The sequence below is a fragment of the Mustela nigripes genome, chromosome 3, assembly GCF_022355385.1.
Source record: "Mustela nigripes isolate SB6536 chromosome 3, MUSNIG.SB6536, whole genome shotgun sequence".
Classification (NCBI taxonomy): Eukaryota; Metazoa; Chordata; class Mammalia; order Carnivora; family Mustelidae; genus Mustela; species Mustela nigripes.
This window is the reverse complement of record NC_081559.1, coordinates 157,051,395-157,072,752: the sequence shown is the minus strand read 5'-3', so window position 1 is coordinate 157,072,752 and position 21,358 is coordinate 157,051,395. Positions and strand designations below refer to the sequence as shown.

The 21,358-nt window shown below is 36.6% G+C and overlaps 1 pseudogene; it reads right to left on the bottom strand.

Moving 5' to 3' along the window:
* Positions 1-4,534: 4,534 nt before the first annotated feature.
* On the bottom strand, positions 4,535-5,719 carry LOC132014576 (cytosolic 5'-nucleotidase 3A-like; annotated as a pseudogene).
* Positions 5,720-21,358: the final 15,639 nt, after the last annotated feature.

The window sequence follows — 21,358 nt, the reverse complement described above, 5'->3', positions numbered from 1 at the left end:
GGGCTGATTATAATATCCAGTCCCACATGATTGAAAAGACTAATCAGAGAATCCAGTCAACTGCAAAACCATCATACGGTCTTGCTTGATCAGAGAATTAAGAAAGAAGTCTTACCCTAATATTCTCAGCCAGTGTCACTCCTTTAAACCTCAGTGCTTGGACAATAGCCTCACCAAATAGAGAACCTGATAGAGAAACCTACCTGCCCAAAAACACTACAAGTTGACCAGTCCAGAATCCTAAACTGAGATGACTGGTGAAGGACTATCTCTGCCAAAGTAAACCTATAAAGTCTGGAGGAGGAACCCACTTCCTCATATGCCCAGATACCAATGCAAGAAATCAAGTATCACAAAGAATCAGGTAAACATGACACCAAGAAAGGAAATAAATACATCTCCAATAACAGAGCCTAAAGAAATGGAGATCTATAAATGGACAACACAGAATATTCTCTCAAGAAGTTTAGTGAACTTAAGAGCTGAATAAGACAATGACTGAGTTGAACATTTGAATAGAAAGCTTCAACAACAGACTTGATCAAACAGAGAGAAGAATCAGTGTACCAGAAGATAGGTCATTTGGAATTATCCAGCCAGAGGAACAAAAAGAAAAAAGAATGAGTAAGAGCAAGAACACCTATATAACTTATGGGACATCATCAAGAAAACAATGTACACATTATGGGAAACCATCTACACATGATGGGAATTCTAAGAGGAGGAAAGAAAGGGCCAAAATTAATGTATATTTAAAGCAGTAATGGTTGAAAATTTCCCAACCCTGGAACAAAAAATAGACACCCAGATTCATGAGGTCTAGAAGACCCCAAATAAGCTGAACCTGGAAAGGGCCAAACTGAGACATATTATCATTAAATTATCAAAAATAAGAGACAAAAAGATAAATTTGAAATAAAAGACAAAGAGATAAATTTCTAACAAGAGAAATTTCATATACAAGGTAACCCCCGTAAGACTTTGTTTAGATTTCTCAACAGAAACTTTGCAGGTCAGGAGAGAATGAGATGATATATTCAAAATACTCAAAAAAAAAAAAAAACCTATAAACCAAGAAAACTATACCCAGCAAAGCTGTCCTTCAGAAATGACGGAAAGATACTTTCCCAAACAAAATATGGAGTTTATCACCACTAGATCTGCCTCACAAGATATGCTAAAGAGAGTTCTTCAAGCATAAAGAGTGCTAATATCATCAAAACATATGAAAGTAAGTGTAAAAAACACTGATAATAGTAAATATATGTTCAAAGTTAGATTCTCTAATATTGCAAAGGCAGTGAATAATTCGCTTACAACTCTAGTTTAAAAATTTAAAAACACAGTAAAAATGACCATAACTAAAATAATTTTTATTGCATACACAAAATAAAAAATAGGTAAGCTGGGGGCACTGGGTGGCTGAGTCAGTTAAGTGTCTGCCTACCACTCAGGTCATAATCCCAGGGTTTGGGGATCAAGACCTGCTTGGGGCTTCCTGCTCAGTAAAGAGTCTGTTTCTCCCTCTCCCTCTGTTCTCCCTCTGTGCACACACTTGCTCTTTCTCTCTCTCTCTCAAATAAATAAATAAAATCTTCTTAAAAATTAAGTAAACTGGGTATCAATCAATAACCTACAATGTGAGAAGGTGAGAGAAAAGCAAAAGCATGAAGTTAAGAAATGCTTTAAAGTTGTCATCAGCTTAAAATGTTATAAATATAAGTTAAGTGACTCCATGGAAACCATAAACAATGTATAGTAGTTATGTGAAAAATTATGTAAATGAATCAAAACATACTACTACAAAAAGTCATCAAATCACAAGACAGAAAATAAGGAGCAAGGAACAAAGAATCTACAAAACACTCATAAAACAATTAACAATTAACAAAATAGTAATAAGTCCTTGATATCAATAATTACTTTAAATGTAAATGGAGTAAATTCTCTAATTGAAAGACGTCAAACAGATGAATGGATTTAAAAGATAAAAAGCAAACTAGATCCAAAAATATGCTCCCTACAAGAGACAGAGTTTAGCTTTAAGACACACATAGACTGAGAATGAAGGGATGGGAAAACATATTTCAAGCAAATGAGAACCAAGAGAAAGCTGAGGTGTTTATATTTATAATAGGCAAAACAGACTTTAATAGTCATAAGAGACAAAGAAGATCATTACATAATGATAAAGGGGGTCAATCCATCCTAATAAGATATGATAATTGTAAATATTTAAGCATTCAATATAGGAGCACCTAAATTTATAAGGCAAATACTAACAGAACTAAGAGAAGATATAAATAGCAATACAGTACTAGTTTGGAGCAAATAGCACATGAAAAGAATGATGCTTAACATTAGTTGTAAGGGAAATAAATATTAAAGCCACCTTGAGATACTATTGCTTGCATACGTATTAGATAGGCTTTTTAAAAAAAGATATTTACCAAATACTGCTGTTGAGGATGTGAAGAAAAACATTATGACAAGTAAAAAAAAAAACAACTCAAAAGGCTATTATATAATATATGACATTGCAGAAAAGGACAGAAATCATATCAAGAGAGGAGAAGGGAATTGAGAGAAATTGCAGGGGGAGATGAACCATGAGAGACTATGGACTCTGAAAAACAATCTGAGGGTTTTGAAGGGGTGGGGGGTGGGAGGTTGGGGGAACCAGGTGGTGGGTATTATGGAGGGCACATATTGCATGGAGCACTGGTTGTGTTGCATAGACAATGAATTGTTACACTGAAAAGAAATTAAATTAAAAAAAAAAGAAATCATATCAGTGGTCATCAGGGGTTAGGACGGGAGAAGGAATTATCTACAAAGGAAATTGAAGGAAACTTACAGGATGATGGGAATGTTCTGTATATTGGCCATGGAGGCAACTGCATGACTGTGTAAATTTTTCCAAATTCATCAAACCATATGGAAAAAGGGTAAATTTTACAATATGTAAACTCTACCTTAGTAAACCAAAGAAGGCATTACAATAAATCCAAAATTAAATGCATGTAAATCACTCTGTGAATCATGATTTTAATGACATTTACTCAAATCAGGGCAGAATTCAGAGCATTATTTGAATTACTGAAATTTTTTTGTGATGGATTTTTCAGATGAATAGAATACATTTTCCTAAAGTGTTTACTGCAAATAAAAGTTGTTCAAAAGTGAGACTTCAGGGGCGCCTGGGTGGCTCAGTGAGTTAAAGCCTCTGTCTTCAGCTCAGGTCATGATCCAGGGTCCTGGGATTGAGCTCCAAATTTGGCTCTCTGCTTGGCAAGGAGCCTACTTCCCCCACTCCCCTGCCTACTTGTGATATCTGTCTGTCAAATAAATAAATAAAAATCTTTTTTTAAAAAAGATTCTAAAAAAAGTGAGACTTCATTTCATATTACTATCACCAATTAGCATATATGGTAATTATCCATGGCATAATTGAATATTCATTGATGCAAATATTCAAGAAACATTTCCTGAGTGTAACTAGACTATAGCTTAAAAGTACTCACTTCTCCCCAGTTCTGGACCAATAGGATATGCTTCAGACTTCTTCAATAAACTTTCATAAGGTATGATCAGACAAGATCAAATCTTAGAAAAATAACCTCAAACTTAGCTTCAAATGGTCCATAACAGTAAGGTTGTTTAATATTAGAAAATAGTATCATACAGTATAGCAACATTACAAAGATGGTAATTAATACACCTAGAACAAGTGAAACCTACCAAAGAAATTTTTTGTTATTGAATAAATGAATAATAATTGTCTTGATAGTACAATTTAAAAAGGCTTTTCATTTTCATGTGTGTTATCAGGGCTTCAATATAGAACATATTGTCAAGATCAGTGACATGTGAATACCAATGGTGTTTTTCAAACACCAAGTATCAGTATTTTCTGGTAAATGCCAATTTTCACACAACAAATTAACTAAACGTAACACAATTTCGGGAGATGATAATATCAGCATAATTCACCCAAATTATAAAAATGGCAACACTTAAAATCATGCACATTATTTCACCATTTCATAAAACTTCTCTTTAAACCTCTACGAACTTTCCCAGAGTAAAAAGATTCCTCAAAACCTCATTATAACATTAAACTACAAAATTCTGGAAATGCAGGGAGTTATTTTTCAAATTTTCGCCTTAAGGTTTTTTTTAAGTCTATGAAAATATATAGTGAGGAGTGTGTTGAGAAAGGTGGAGAGGGTGCCTGGGTGGCTCAGTGGGTTAAGCCACTGCCTTCGGCTCAGGTCATGATCTCAGGGTCCGGGGATCAAGTCCCGCATCAGGCTCTCTGCTCAGCAGGGAGCTGAGTTTCCTCCTCTCTCTCTTTGCCTGCCTCTCTGCCTACTTGTGATCTCTCTCTGTCAAATAAATAAATAAAATCTTTAAAAAAAAAAAAAGTGGAGAAAAAAAGAGCTTCTGGTTGATGGATTCAATATGTCTGAAAACACTTCAATAATGTAGAGAAAAAACTTCAAGTGCAAGAATTTTTATAAATAGAAGACTTTCAGCAAGATGGACAGGTGAGCAGTTCTTGCATCAATTGTACCCACAGGAGAAAGGTCTCAAGAAAGCTAGTTGATAGAATCTTCTGTAAGACAGAGTTGGCTACATCCAAAGATTCATCTTTTACTAAAACAATGTCATAAGAGTCCATGTACTTTTTAAAAAGCTCTTCCACCCTATCATTTAGATATCCAATTTTCAGAATGTGTTCAACATTAGCTACTTCATCTGCCATTCTTATATCCCCTTGAGAATCTCCGAGCAGAGTTAGTTGCTATTGTCTTTTCATCAATTGAGATATTCTGTATTCTTCAAGGCACCATCATGTTTGTTAAATAAAGAAATTAGTTTGCTTTTAAATCCTTTGAGCACCCCCATTACCATCAAAATCCATGAAGCCGGACACTACTGTGATGTTTGGGTGATAAACGCTAGCCTGATGGACTACCTCCTCCAGCATAACACCAATACCAGCTGAAAATATGAACACAGAAATACTGTATTGCTGGAGTTTATCAAAGAAATTCTCATACTCTTCCTTGAGCATAACATCAGATTCTGCCACCATGTGATTTAATATACCATTCAACAAGCAAACCATGTGATCTAGTATACCATTCTACCATATAGGGCTACTTCTCTTCTACAGTAAGAACAGGATCAATTTTAATAGCGTATTATTCCTTTAGTTGCAGTATCTTTTTTCAGCATTCATCTGTAACTAGCTTACTGTTGTCACTGATGGAACAACATGTTGGGCATCTTTTCCATTCACAGGAAAATCTACTCAGTGTCATCAAAGTTTGTTACTACCTGAAGTTTGACAGCTTCTCCCTTAATAAGACCACAGATAATCTTTTCTACTCTTAACAGGGTTCTTGTTTCAAACTGGACCTCTCTGGAATTATTGCATCATTCTCACATGTATAGTGAGATTAGACATTTTTTGGTTATCCAATCTTCCTTAGGGCACTTGAGTTCTTTTGTACTTGAATTTGTCTTAGGATAACAGCATAGGTGGTAAGCAATATCCAGAGATGCAGGGCTTGGATACAGACATCTTGATGATCTTGGTCTTCCATATTGTCTTTCTCTTTAAGGTACATATATGTACTGGGCCAGGACCCCCCACGCACACACTAGTGCTTGCCACCACATCTATCCTTGCCACAGCCACCTGGCCCATGAAAGGGTGTCCTGTACCTCCCAGCCAGAAAAGAAACATTCAAAGACATTTTTAATGGTCCAGACATTATAACTCTCAGATCACTCAGAAGCAAAATGACAAAAATGTAACATAAGACCCAAGAACATTACTTAACAGTGAACAGAAGAAGCAATTTATATACATGGTATTTTTAGTTATAATCTCTCTGCTGAAGGATACCTCAGACTAGAATCCAATGACCTTAGGTACTAGTCCTATCTACACCAATGCAGTTTCCCTACTGCCCATATCCATCTTTGAAATAATTAAATAACCCAGCAATTTCAATAAGGTTTTACTGTAAATATGAACTCACAAATGCTTCCTAAGTTCCCAAAGATAAGCGATCTATACAGGGTTGGCTTCATGGACATGCCACTTATGCATTTAGGTGCATAGATTAGAAGGGCCTAAAGTTGGTTTAATGCTGTCACTATATTGCCATTCTTCACAATTTAACAAGGACCCCATATTTTAATTCTGTAGTGGTCCCCATGAATTATGTACCTGGTACTAATTATAAATACCAAAACTGACATGAGGATTCTGAGTTACTCTTTACATATAGTCACTTGTGTCATGCATTTGACAAAAATCTGATCAAATTTACCTTCAAACACTTTAGTTAATAAACTAAAGCTGGAAAACCAGCAAGTTGGACTCATATAGTACCTAGGAACCTCTTGTAAGATAGGCATGTTGCAAGAATAATTCATCTGTTTCAGAGTTTGGAACTTCCACTTCCTGCTCTAGTAAAATAGTAAAGAGAAAACTAGATAGACTTTCCTCTCAGGTGATCAATTGTCTTCGTATGGGAGCACATATTTAAACTTGGTTTTCTCTAAATTTTCATTTTATTCTTTGATTCTTCCTCCTAAAAAGTTTTATATATTAATTTATTCATTCATTCAATGTCTGACAAGTACCAAATATATGCCAGGCATTTTGCGCAACACTAGATAGACAATATAAAACAAGGCCGAATAAAAATAAAACAAGAAAACAGTCTCCTTCCACAAGAAACTTAAGGTCATCAAATCAATCACACCTAATTTTCTCATTTATAGTCTTTATAATTTTGTGATATTTTCTCCCAGGGTATTAATTTCTAATCTATGAATCTAGAGAAACAGTAAGATACATACCAGCTTTTTCAATAGCAAAATAATAGAAATGTACCTTGTAAAACATCAGCTTTTACTATTTAATAATGAAAGTTGGCTGAAAAAAAACAAACAAACAAAACAAAAAAAAAAAAAACAACAAAGTGCCTGAACTGTGTGAAAGGAATCCAGTGAATAGTTAGCATTGCTCCTAATCTAAACCATGTCACCATTCTTCCTTTCCTATAAATGGCATGCACTATCATGGTCAGTCTCAGAGCTGGCTCCCAGCCTAGTCAGCCCCTGCAGCCAGCAGGACCTAGGGCAGCAGTGTCTTTTATAAGTAGGTAAAAAGGATTTGGCTTGAATCTCAATTGCTGAGTCTTTCTGCAAGATGGCAAATACATAACCCAAGTGCTTTGGAGCGGAGCTGATTTTAAAAGCATCAGAACAAATGAGCTTTCTCTTAATCGTGGTCCAAACAAAAACCAGTTGGTCCCCTGCAGTCTTTCTTCATCCTCAGTACTGTAACTATGGCTCTTCGGTCTGGAAAAGCATCCCCCTTATTCATTAGCCATAACACAAAGCAGCAGATGCCTAATATCTATTTCCATACCAGCTTCTGGGCTGAGGAAGTAACAACTGGTTGGAATTAAGCCGAACCTGGAAACATCCTGGGGTTCATTTTTATTTGAGGTTACAAAATCAACAAGTGCCATTTTTCTGAGCTGGGTAAAAGTGAGCAAGGTAAAGGTATCAAATGGCACTCAATTCGTACATGAATGAAGGCTCATATCCCCTGACAGCTTGGCATGGGCGAATTCAGTTCCTGCAAAGCATATGGAGACTTTTATTTCCCCTCTCAGTGAAAATGTGTTATTTTATGTGCTCAGACTATTACCTCCTCCACTGCCTTTTTAGAGAACATCTATTTCTGGTGAGAGGTGCCAGTTTATTATCCCACAATCTCACCCCACAGTTGGACACATGACCAGTATGTGCCAATCAGAATCTTCCTTAGGGTTTCTCACAAGATTTGGAGGGAAAGCGTTTTCTTTCCTCTCTAGGCTATAAGAATATGAGATCTTGGATTCCTAGAGTCTCATGGAGTCAGAGAACTGAAGAGAACAGGGCTACAAATGGAGAACCGGAGAAATGAGAAATGACAAGGGAGCCCTGGTGTGCCTGTTCCTGGACCTAATCACCCAAAGGCCAGACCCTCCTCTGCGCCATCATTTTAGTGAATAAGCTACACCATCTCTTTTTATGTATTACTTTGTTTATGCTAGTCAAGATTGGCTCTCTGACACTGTCAAGGAAAGGCGTCCTGACCAGTTCACTCTCTATGCTATAGGCTACATGTTTACAGCCTGACTGACATCAAGCAAGTTCAAATCATAACCAAGAGGGTGAGATGGAGCCATATTCTCATACTCAAGGAAGCCTACCTCCAGTCAATTAATTTCTTTAAAGTCTGTCAGAGTCACACATAACTTGGTGAAAGCAACTCATTTAGAACCTAATGTTCTTTTCTGTGTGGAGTGTATCCATCAATCATGGTGTATGTGCTGGCATTTGGACAGGCGAGTATAAGCCATGTAGAGAGAGGAGGCAGGGCATATCCAAAAACCCTCCTCAAACCCAGAACTTTGTCATACAGCTAATGAAAGGAAAGTGCTGCTAGGTCCCCGAACTTTCATTTATATTGCAGTCAGTTCCCTTCAACAACTGGCTCCATGGATTAAGACTCGTGCTTCTGCAAATCATTAACTTCTATACAAAGGTAGAGACCAGATTAAATGAACATCATTTTGAACAAAAGAATGAACAAAATGAACAAATAAACAAAAGAATTCCAAGTCATGTTATCAATCTGCTCCTCCATACTGCCCATTACGCATCCCCTTCCCATTCCACCCACACTTTCATTTAGGGACCTCTACTATTCATTCATTCATTCTACAAATACTTCTGAGTGTCTCCATATTCCTGCCATCATGATTTAAAACATGAGTCTCCCCTGATGCTCTCTGGTTACTCCAAACAAAAATTAACAAACTGAGGGTTGGGTGAAATATAAACATCAGGATCAACAAATCAAACAAAGGGGTAAAACCTACTGTCACAACTCATTAAAAACTGGGAGCTGAGGACACAAAATGTCCCTACGTCTCCCAGAAGTAGTACTGGTGACCTAATAAATCCTGAAAATTTCCATGATTACTCCCAACAAGGGGAGGAAGGAACTAAAGTGAGGTTCTCTCTTTTCCTTCTTTTTAGAGAAAATGGTTTCTGGGGAAATAATAATAAGGTAAAATGAATAAACAGGGCTGGCTCTCTCTGATGGACTGAAGACTCTAGAACTCTACATAGCTTGGGGAAAATATTCCAAAGCCCAAGAGTGTCTACCCAATGAAAGAGGAAATACCTTCAACTATATCTGTGAAGATGAAAGGAGATTGAGTTAGAATAAGTCATTTATGATATATCAGCACAAAAAAATCTGAATCAAGTTCCCTTGTTGAACTTAAGTGAGATGAAGCCATTCAGTGTGGTGACCTTACAGACATATTACATAGAGGAAAGGAATGAAAGGAAGCAACACAGCAAGCAAGATAGAATCCAGTTTGCCCAAAAGACAAGGAGGAGAAGAGTTCCCCAAGAGCACTTCAATCTACATAATAATTTCATAGGTGTGTTAATTCAATAAGACAAAATGAGTGAGATGAAAGAGATCCCAAGAAATGCAGAGACAAAAAGCAGACATTAAAACAAGAGGAAAATCTCCAAGAATGACAAAGATAACTCAGAATAAGAACAAATTTTTTATTTCCCTTACATAACAATGTTTTCTTCAAAACATGGAAGAAAAAAAAATCATTCAAAGATTACTAGAAGAACCTTAAAATGAAGAACAGTTGGGAGTTTTTAAAAATATATACCATGCTGTGGATATACCTGGTTTGTACATCTAATATCCATTTCTCTTCTTCTTCCTGAGAACAAAAAGTACTCTTAGATATTCACCCCTCCTCCATAGGACTCCTGTGTTTTGGGAAGGCTGACCCACCCCATGTCCAAAACAAAGAGCAGGTTCAGATTGTTTTAAACCAATCTGGCAAATTCAGCTTCCCTGGCCACAGATACTGATTTAGGCTGAGCATGTGAATCCAATGAGTCAAATAAGGTAAATTTTAGGTTTCTTGCTTAAAACACTGAAGAAAAATGACTCTGTATTCTAGGGAATATAAACTCTAGTGAGAACATTCACAAATATTTCGTAGAGTGAGTTCTGCCATATATGTGTGTGTACAATACAGTGCAGCAATTCTTCCATTTCATTTCACTATCTTTTCTGATAAATTTAGGAACTATTAAATCTTTATGTTTCAAAATTTTTCTGGAACTTGTCGGAAATCCAACCTCTAGGAAACTGGAGGAAGCTATCCATAGGGCAATATCACGCTGGAGGCAGTCCGACTGCAAGTCTTCCCAGGGTAGATGTGCAGGGTAGGAGTAGGAGGAGTGGCTGCTGGGAGCTATTTGCTGCTGCTACCTGTACTTCAGGACTAGGGACCTGGAGAAGCTGCAGGACTACAACAACCAGGCTAGAGAAAGCCCACCAAAGGAGACGCCAAAACCAGGAAGCAAAACCCTTTTCCTCCTCCAATGACTGCCAGAACCCTCTATTAACAAAGCTTATTAACAAAGCTGGTAAAGGAACAACATTTAAAGAGCCAAGATAAATTTTCACAGAGCATCTAAAAGAACAAATTTGGAGCTGAGAGACAATAAACTGATAATCAACCTTTTGCTTGCAAATCTATGCCATGTATTTGTTTTCTTTAACTGCATATAGATACAAAGTTTAAAAACAATGTGAGGATCTCTGCCTTTAAGGTGAACTCAATGTTTTCATTTATTGAGATTACTGATGCATTTGAATTTATTTGTACCATCCTATTTTGTATTTTATGTTTCCTTTCCTATTTTGCATCTAATTGGTATCTTTTTCTGTTAGATTCTGCTCCTGCCAAACATTACAATGCTTTACAATAATCTCACTTTTCATTTAATTGTAGTATAATATTTAAGTTCTGACTTATTAAATCCTTCCAATTAGTCACTACTATAATTTATAAATAATTTTTAAATGCTTATATTTATCCATGATTATGACTTTATTATTGCTCTTGCATCTGAAACTGTCCTTCTCAGGTGGTTCTTTTCTTTCTGAAAAATATCCCTTAATAAGTTTTTTCAGCAAGAGTCAGTGCTTGGTAAATTTTCCCACCATTTGTGTGAAAAAATTCTTTATCTTACTCTTTAAAAATGATAAAACTAGGGGCGCCTGGGTGGCTCAGTGGGTTAAGCTGCTGCCTTCGGCTCAGGTCATGATCTCAGGGTCCTGGGATCGAGCCCCGCATCGGGCTCTTTGCTCAGCAGGGAGCCTGCTTCCTTCTCTCTCTCTCTCTGCCTGCCTCTCTGTCTACTTGTGATCTCTCTCTGTCAAATAAATAAATAAAATCTTTTAAAAAAAAAATGATAAAACTAAGTAAAGAATTGTAGATTGATTTTTTTTCACTCAGTACTTTGAAGACAGTAGTCTTTGGTGTTCCAGTGATCACGCCCTAAGTCTGCTTTCAGACTAATTATTGCTCAAGAGAAAAATATTTTTTTAATTTTTCCAGTATAATTACTATATAGTACTTTATTAGTTTCAGGTGTACAACACAGTGATTCAACAATTCAACACATTACTCACTGCTAATCACAATAACTGTATTCTTAATCCCACTCACCTATGTCACCCATGCCCCCCACCAACCTCCCCTTTAGCAACCACCAGTTTCTTCACCACATTTAAGGGTCTGTTGTTTTGTCATGTTAATTTGTTCATTTTGTTTCTTAATTTCACATGAGTGAAATCATATAGTACTTGTCCTTCTCTGACTTATTTCACTTAGCATTATACCTTCTAAATCCATCCATGTTGTGGCAAATGGCAAGATTTCATTCTTTTTATGGTGGAGTAATTAATATTCCATTTTATTTACATATATATATATATGTGTGTGTATATGTATATATGTGTATACACACACACACACATATATATATATATATTCATTCTACATCTTCTTTATCCATTCAACTATCAATGGACACATGAGCTGCTTCTGTAACTTGGCTACTGTAAATAATGCTGCAAAAAACAAGTGCATATATCTTTTCAGATTAGTGTTTTCATATTCTCTTTAAGTAACTACCAATCCAGTAGAATTATTGGATCACACGGCAATTCTATTTTTAATTTTTTGAGGAACTTCCAGTTTTCCATGGTGGCTGCACTACTTTGAATTCCCACCAACAGTATACAAGTGTTCCTTTTTCTCCACATTCTCACCAACTCTTGGTTCTTGTGTTTTTTATTGTAGCCATTATAACAGGTATAAGGTTATAGCTCATTATGGTTTTGATTTGCATTTCCCTGATGGTTAGTAATATTAAACATATTATCATGTGTCTGTTGCTATCTGTGCTATTTTATTTTTTTAAAGATTTTATTTATTTATTTATTTATTTATTTGACAGAGAAAGAGACAGAGACATCACAAGTAGGCAAGCAGACAGAGATAGGGGGAAGCAGTCTCCCTGCTAAGCAGAGAGCCTGATGTGGGGGGGCTCGATCCCAGGACCCTGAGACCATGACCTGAGCTGAAGGCAGAGGCTTAAACCACTGAGCCACCCAGGTGCCCTGTATGTCTATTTTAGAAAAATGTTTGTTCATATCTTCTGCCCATTTTTTAACTGGAACATTATTATCATTATTATTATTATTATTATTATTATTATTATTTGGGTGTTGGTGTATTTTTTGTGAAAGTTCTTTTTAAATAGTTTGGATACTAACCCCTCCTCAGATATATCATATGCAAATATCTCCCTCCATTTTTTGTTTTGTTGATGGTTTCCTTTGCTGTGCAGAGAAGCTTTATATTTTGTGTAGTCCCAATAGTTAAGTTTTACTTTTGTTTCCCTTGCCAAAAGAGACATATCTAGAAATATGTTGCTATAACTGATATTAGAAAAATTACTGCCTGTGCTTTGATCTAGGATTTTTATGGTTTCATCTCACATTTAAGACTTTAATACATCTTGAGTTTATTTTTGTGGTTGTATAAGATAGACCAGTTTTCCCAGAACCATGTTGAAGAGACTGTCCTTTTCCCCATTGCATATTCTTGTTTCCTTTTTTAAAAGATTAATTGACAATATAACTGGGGGGGGGGGTTATTTCTGGGCTCCCTATTCTGTTCCATTGACCTATGTGTCTAATTTTGTGCCACTACCATACTATATTGATTTTACAGCTTTGTATGATATCTTGAAATCTGGGATTGTGATACTTTCAGTTTTGTTCTTCTTTTTCAAGATTGCTCTGGCTATTTGGGATTCTTCGTGGTTCCAAAAAAAAAAAAAAAAAAGGATTCAGCCGAAGTGGTTGTGTGCTGGTGTCTGCTCATTCTAGCACACAAGAGCCAGTTACACATGTCTCTTCCTAACTTTATATTCAGTGAAATAAGCGGACATCAGTCATGACAACAGTATTTACAGCACAGCAGTCAGCAAACACTACAAGTCAGGGTTAGCTTTTTATTCGGCAAGCTGGTTGTTTAACATTTACCAGTACACTAGCACGTGATTCATCAAATTAAGACCTGTTGGGGATTTTAATCAATTTTGGAAAATTCTAAGCCAAGCATTGGCCAATGCTCCTCAAGCATTTCCCCTTCTCTATTCTCTCTTCTTATTCTCTATTCTGTATCTCTAAAACTCTTTTGCATTTCTTCCATCTCTATATCTCCTCTGTTGCATTTTAGGTAATTTTCTCAGTTCTTTCTTCCAACTCATTAATTCGTTCTTCAGCTGAATATAATCTGGTATTTAACTCATCCATGGGTATATCAATGACATGTTTATGTTTCTAGAAGCTCTATTTGTTCTTCAAACTTACCTCTTCAGTGTATTGTTCTCTTCGTATGATTTCCAGTTGTTTTTATCATTTTATCCATTTGAAACGTAACTATTTTATAGTATTTTTTCAGACTGCTCTGTAACCTCAAATTCATGGGAATAGTTTCCCTACTTATAGTGTCTTCTGACTCTCTCATATGATAGATTATTTCCTCATGGAATTTCTAAGTTTTCATTATTTCCTCTCTTCCTTCCCTCTACCCCAGACAACCTGTGGCACCCTAGGTGTAAAAGTCTAACCACAGGATCATTTTACTTTTGCATTTGGTCTGTAATTACTTTTGACATTAGTTTTCCAACTTGGACATTCCCAACATTAAACTGGTAAATTCCAATTTCACACGATTTTTGGTAGCCAAAGGTTTTAATTCCTCTCATATTTTCCCACCCAGAGTTTCAAAAGTAACACATTTTCTAGTCTTATTACCTGAATCAGTGAGTATGTTTTTACTAGTCTCCTTTTACCACAGGAGCAGGCTTTTCTTTCCAGGATACAAAGGAACTTTAAGGAAAAAAGTCTGTTCCAGCTCCATGCCTCACTCAGCCTTGATGCTGTATTTTCCATATTTATATGGGCATTAAAATCTTAGCCTCTAATCCCCTTATCCACTCTAATATCTTCCCAAACCATCACAGCATCTGCTCCTAAGTTTATTGCTCAAACTAAAGCTGCTTTTATTTCTAGCATGTTATCGTGCCAAAAATGATCTTTCTTCAATTTAATTTATATATTTTGATTTTATTTTTACACATTGTATGTAGCATGTCTATGGTTTTATAACTGTAGAATTGAAAGGTCTATGTATTTCATATCAGTTCAGCTGACTTTGTTGCCAGAACCAGAACACATTATATTTTCATAAAAAGTACTTCTTTTCATCTATATGAGTGCACAGAAAAAAGTTTACAATGTTCACCTAGTGGTAATTACTTATTTCCAGAGGTTTGGATTCATGGAGTTTTTTTTTTTTTCCAAGTTTCTTTGAATAGGCGTAAGTTGTTTAAATATTTCAGTAACAACCTAGTCTCATTTTCAACTGAAAAAAAGTAGTGATAGAATACAGGTAGGTTAGTGTCTTCCGTGTCTTTTGTACAAAGACCAATCTCCTTAGCATGCTATTCAAGGATTTTCATGATCTATTTTAATCATGTCTAGACCCATTTCTCAGTAGTCTCCCCCATATCCCCTACCTTATGGCTCACTGCACAACCCAACACTTCCCATACATGCCTCTTCTGTCACATTCTCATGACTTCACTGAGGTTCTTTCCTCAGCAGAAATCTCAGCATGTCCTCGCATTCTCAACAGGTCCCAGTATTAGTCAACCTAGTAGACCCCTTCTTAAAACCTCCTCATAACCTTTTACTTCCTCTTTTAGTCTCCCCAGTCCTTAATATACAACATTTTCCATATTGAATCACATTTATTTATCTATTACCCCCTTTAGAGAAGGGCAAAAACTATGTCTAATATTTTTATGCCTCATTTATTCAGTGAATGAGTTCATGAATAAATAAATGAAATGAATGTTCACAACTTGCCGAGTTAAAAGCAGGCTTCTTGAGGATTTCACTCTGGGTGGGCTGCAGGTTCATTTGAGATACCAGAGAATTTTTTGTCCTCTGGGTGGTAGTCAGTTGGCATGTTCCAGTAGCCCTGGATAGCTGTGGAGAAGTCCTTAGAGAAAGAATAGCCAGTGGTATTCTGTAATGCTTTACACATGAACTCCCTTAGTTGTCACAGCACTTTTGCAAACAATATTCCATTTGCATCTATGGAGGTAAAAGGTACCCAGTCTACACATGAAAAAACTGATGCTTAGAGCATTGGTTGCTTAACCAAGGATTCAGGCAAACAACTTTGACATAGGTCTTCTGTTGCCCAGTGCAGTGATCCATTTTCTCTTTGACCATCTACAACTCTAGGTGTTCCTGCTCCTATTGCAGTAGGAATTGCAACACCAGCTATGATGCCATAACGGCAAAAAAGCCCCTTGGTCTACACTGCAATATGTTTTCTCCCTGAATTGCAGGGGCCCTTCATGTCATCCCTCTGGCTTCCTGCTTTTTCATGTGCAGCTTCAATTTCTTCATTTCCAAAATGAAGAGGTAATTACCTCTAATGTCCTTACTCTTGACTGCTTCATAGGCCTGAGTCTCTGCGAAAATTTGCTGAAGAAACCGTGCTTAATCCAAGTTCTAGACTTCTTCTTAGCCACCTTTTCTAGACTTTTCCTGACCTAGGCTTAACACCAGTACCTGTACTGCTGCCATCCAAGAATCTGAATTTTTTGACCCAACTACATTCATGCTCTGTTCTTTTTACCATGATTTCTTTTTGACCTTAGAATGTACCTTCTTTTAGAGGCCAAAGGGAGCAGTTATGTAACTGAGAACAGCAATACTTAACCAAAAATTGCAATAACAATTTAAGACAGCCCACAAAAAAGAAAACTAAATCCACCAAGCATGGTGTATAAACCTAACACAGACATGACCTGCCTGCTTTCTATTTCCCCTGCCTCCTCACACACCAATTCTTTCGTTAGAGCTTTATTATTTCATTACTCGGCACATTTTCAACAAAGGCAAAATGATCCGCTCCAATTGTACAACTGAAAAAGGGACTTTTTTACGGAGATACTTTTTTCCTTCTTGTTTTACTTTCATCACATTTTAATGCCCTGTAGGTCATTATAAGGGGTAGAATGTGAGCCTTTTTTCTTAAGAAATCCTAAGACCGCTAATTTTACAAAATAGAAAGCTATACCCCGAATGAGGTAGAGGAACTAATACCCATCACTTAAAATTACTTGCAATGCTTCCACTAATATAAAATGAGCATGTTAAATCAAAATGCAAAATAAAATAAAAGGCAAAATAGGAAGATATAATCCGCATGCATTTATTTGCAGTTGTCATCCAGGATGAACTGGAGCTTAGTGGGTTCGGTTCTGAATAATTGTTTTATAATGGTATTGGATATGAAAAAAAAATAATAGAGCTCTTTTTTATTACAGAAAATAAAATGTTTACCTGCTATCAGAGCAGAAGAGAGACACAGTTAAGCACAGCCACAGTAAAATACATACAGCTGACAAATTAAAAAAAAAAAAAAAAAAAAACTCACCAGGACTGACTAGTTGGAGTTGACCTATAAATATGGCACAGATACAAAGAAGAAAAGTTGAGTAAAACTGCTCAGTGTGTTTTACTTTTCTGGTGAAATGACCATTTGTTTCCAAATAGTCCCAAAGCTTATGTCTTTAACGGCCATTACTCCACTGTACTGGCATGCTGCTGAGGGCTCTGCTTATTCCCTAATTATTGAAAAAGAGCTGCTGGAATTCATTAAGAAATTATAAGTAATATCCCAAGTACCTTCAAAACCAAGTTTGGCAATATCCTCAAATATTGCATCAATGGAAGTCTCCTTGGTTTGCTCTGAAACAGACTAAAATTCGACAATACTGAAACTACCTAAGCCAAAGATGAGGCGGCCAGTTATTTTCCAGTAATTGTTGTTCCCATGGCCTTTTTTAAAAGTCCTTAAAGTAGGCACATAAGAACAAAATCATTTTTAATAATAGACACTAATCTCTAAATCTATTTAAACTACAAATTATGCAGAGCCAATTAATTAATATGATGGAAGTAAGCCACTTGGATGTAGAAAAATCATGCCTTCTATTTTGAATTGTTGTGGAAAGTAGAAGGTGTAAAATCCTAAGTAGAGAAGTTATATATAAGATGCAGAGATTCTTAATTTTTTCACTATTACAACTACATACTAATCCAAGTTAAATTCTATACCAGCAAGCACTGTTACAAAAAACATTTCACTCTGGCAAAAATATTTCTTAGTACTAGCTAAAGCCCAGCAAAATTCACTATAAAATTCCAATAGAATTTGACTTCAAATATGTCTAAAGTTGATTATAATGGACTTTGGCATCATTGTGTCCCATTTTTCTATCCGTGAGAGTTGTTTTTTTTTCAGGCACTATAAAGGACTGTTTTCTTATGCAATTTTTCTTATCATCTATTGAATCTGATATGCCTCAGACATGACTACTTCATGTACATCATCCTATTTAATTATCATAACTCTCTGGACAGAAAGTATTATTATCCCAGAGTATATAGGGATATATTCAGAAGTAAGTAGAATATGGGGAAATTAAACATTTTGCCCTCAGTCACACAGTTGGTAAATGACTAAATACACATTTGATCTCAGATAAACTGATTCAAAGCCCATGCTTTCCATATACTTGTTACCCAGGCCCCTCCCCCACCTCACACATGGTTTTCCTCTATCTCAGCATCTTGGATCAGTTACAGTTTTTTGTTATCTAAGATTATAATCCACAATTTACATCCATGATAAGTTTCTTAAAGAAGAAACCATAATCTTCATCAATACACAATATATAAACACACACACATTATACATCCCTTATCTATGGGAGTTAGGGCAAACAGAAAAACAGAGAAAAAGACTGAAGATCCAGACCTAGTGCAAAAGATGATATTCAACAGAGATGAATGCAAGGCCCCTACATTGAGGTCAGGCACTCTGCTAGACCTTATCTTCCCGGCACTCAATATAGTGCCTGACACATAGTGAAGGCTTAATAAATGTTTTTAGAATGACTGATGGAGAAAGTGAATGAGTGGTAAGTGTCACTAATAGGTAGGGCAGACTTGGTTTCAGGTATATGAAAAAGAGCCAGTGGTCCTCACTGATGGTAAGATCAACCTGAATAAGTGAACTGATGTGACCACCAACAACTGTGGGGCAGTACAGCCTGTATTTGCAGAAGCCTCTAAAGCAGGCATGGCGGTATAAGTCCTGACCTCCTTTGCGGCCCAGTGCCATGGGCACCTGGATGGGGAGAAGCTCAGAAAAGAATGTGGGTAAAAATGGGAGGATCAGAGAAGTCCTGCCATATGAAAAGATGACTCAGGGAAACCTGTTTTTCAAATGCTGCAGGGCTATCCAGGAAAAGGGATTAGTCTTGTTATACATAATCAAAAAGGTACTGAGCTAGGAACAACCAGTGGAAGCCATAGCCAGGCAAATTTGGATTCAAAGTTAAAACAGACACTTTCCATCTCTTCCAGTGGTTTTGACCTCCTGCTTCCTTAATACCTCCCAATCCAGAGCATCTTTCAAAGTCCAGAACTGTTTCAACAACTCAGAGAAGCTTCCTTTCCTTTAGTGGCTCCTTCTTTCTATCCTACTTCACAATCCCCCCTAAATGACAGCACTGTCTGGGCTCCTTCTCTTTTTCACTCAGTGCTCTGATAAGTGCTAGAAATATAAAGACGAATAAGACTAGGCTATCATCCTCAGGGTACATTCTTGAGGGACACAGAGAAGTAAATCAAAGTTGACAACATAACTGGTACAATGCAAGTATGCACTGAATATTGCTGGTTTGCAAAAGATAGATATCCAAATAAATCTGAGGAATCAGAGAAAACTTCCCAGGAAGCTGAAGTTTACCTTTCCTTCCGTGAGCTGTATCTAAAGAAAGTTTAGAAACTAGGTAAAGAAGAAAGAATGCTCCAAGCACAGGGGACAACTAAGGATCCAAGAGAATGTGTCCTAAATGGCTAGAGAATACCAATTCCAATTAGGAACTTCACCAAGTAAGGATCTTATTCCCTTTATATTTGCACTCCCGTGATGCAACTTAATACATAATGGACTGCCAATAAACAATTGCTTATTTGACTAGAATAAATATAAGCAAAAAGGATCATGATGTTCTCTCATCTTCATACTTAGATTAAAAGAACAGGGCTGGAATGGTCAATTGGACATTGGCTGAGGACTACCATTTATAAACATCTGGACACTGCCCATGGCACAATGGGAATATCATAGGCTCTGGATTCTGGTTCGAAGGCCAGGCTTGTGACCGATAAACATCATATCACTTGTGAGCCTCAAATTTCTCATCTGAAGAAAGAAGTCATAGTACCTACCTCACAGGTCTGTTTTGTAGTTTTAAATGAGCTAATAAAAGTAAAGCCTAGGAAAGCTTTTAATATTTAGTGACCCATAAATCATAGAGCTAATGAAGAGTCAGAGGAGGATCTCTAAATTGAAAATTAATGAATAGGAGAAGGATTTATGAGGATTGTAATGGGCCAAACTGATATCCATTTTGTACCTAATGAGGAGAAAAGGATTTATGAATTACTGAATCTTTATAGCACATGAGGCTCAGACTAGTCGGCTGGCTCAATTACCAGTGCAAAATAACCATTCCCTACAACTAGTATTTGTTGCTGACCCTGATATTTTGGTTGGGTGCCTTTATCATAAAGTGTATGGAGAAGTTCAACTGTTCAAAGCAGCAACCATCATCATTTCTTCCATAATCAAACAAGTTAGAAAGTCTTAACTAAAATGATTTCCTTAAAATTACTGAAGAAGGTAGAAAGCCAAGAAAAGCAGAATCTAACTGACCATGTGAATATGGTAACAGTATTTAAGTGTGGGAAAAGGCTAATAATGAAAGAGAAAGTCCACCAACGATGTTCACATGATGTTCAATGATGGTGGTCAGTCAAGAACCAGGGGTTTGCTTGAGCAGGGAGCATTTGTTCAGAAACCTGCAGATGGCATGCATATTTTTCAGTATGTGATGCCCATCCCACCAAGTGTGAGTCTGTCTTAAATTAGCCAGACATGAAGTATCAGGACAAATTCCATATGAGCAATCCTAAAACAAAAGCCTCTCAATTTAACTTCTTTTCATAAAATGGCTTGCATTTAATAAAGTTAAAATGGAACTTGTGATATGTGACTCATACCTTTCCAGTGTCATCCCTGCTCATGCTTTGGTTTCAAATAACTTTTTCCATTACCTATTTTACTTCTGTGCTTGTCCATCTTGCTACATCTCCAGATAAATTTAACAGATTTCCATTCTCTCTCTCTCTTTTTTTTTTTTTTTATTTCTTTCAGTGTAACAGAATTCATTGTTTCTGCACCACACCCAGTGCTCCATGCAATGCGTGCCCTCCATTCTCTTATTTAATCTTTGTCTGGGTTACACTATATTCACTAAGCCAAAATGCTATTCTCATTTAAAGCTGCTAGCTTTGTTTGACCTAACCCAGACCAAGGCACCTACATCATGAAAGTTTCCCGCATTTAACCATCCCATCACCCACCAGAACAATCCCAGCCCAGCCATTCCTCCTCCACATTCTGGGAGTTAAGTCATCTGGTTACATTTCAGTTGATGATATGTGTCTGTTTGTCTCCTCTAATGGTTTGTAAGGCCTTGGGGGTCGAGCTCATGTCTAATCTTTGCTGCATACATCTGTACACTACTGAATACATCATTACTGTACATTACTCTAATCCAATGGGGACTCAGTAAAAACTTGTTGACTGACTGATTTAGCACGGGGATGATTATTACGTAAGCCACTTTGGTAAATAAATTTCAA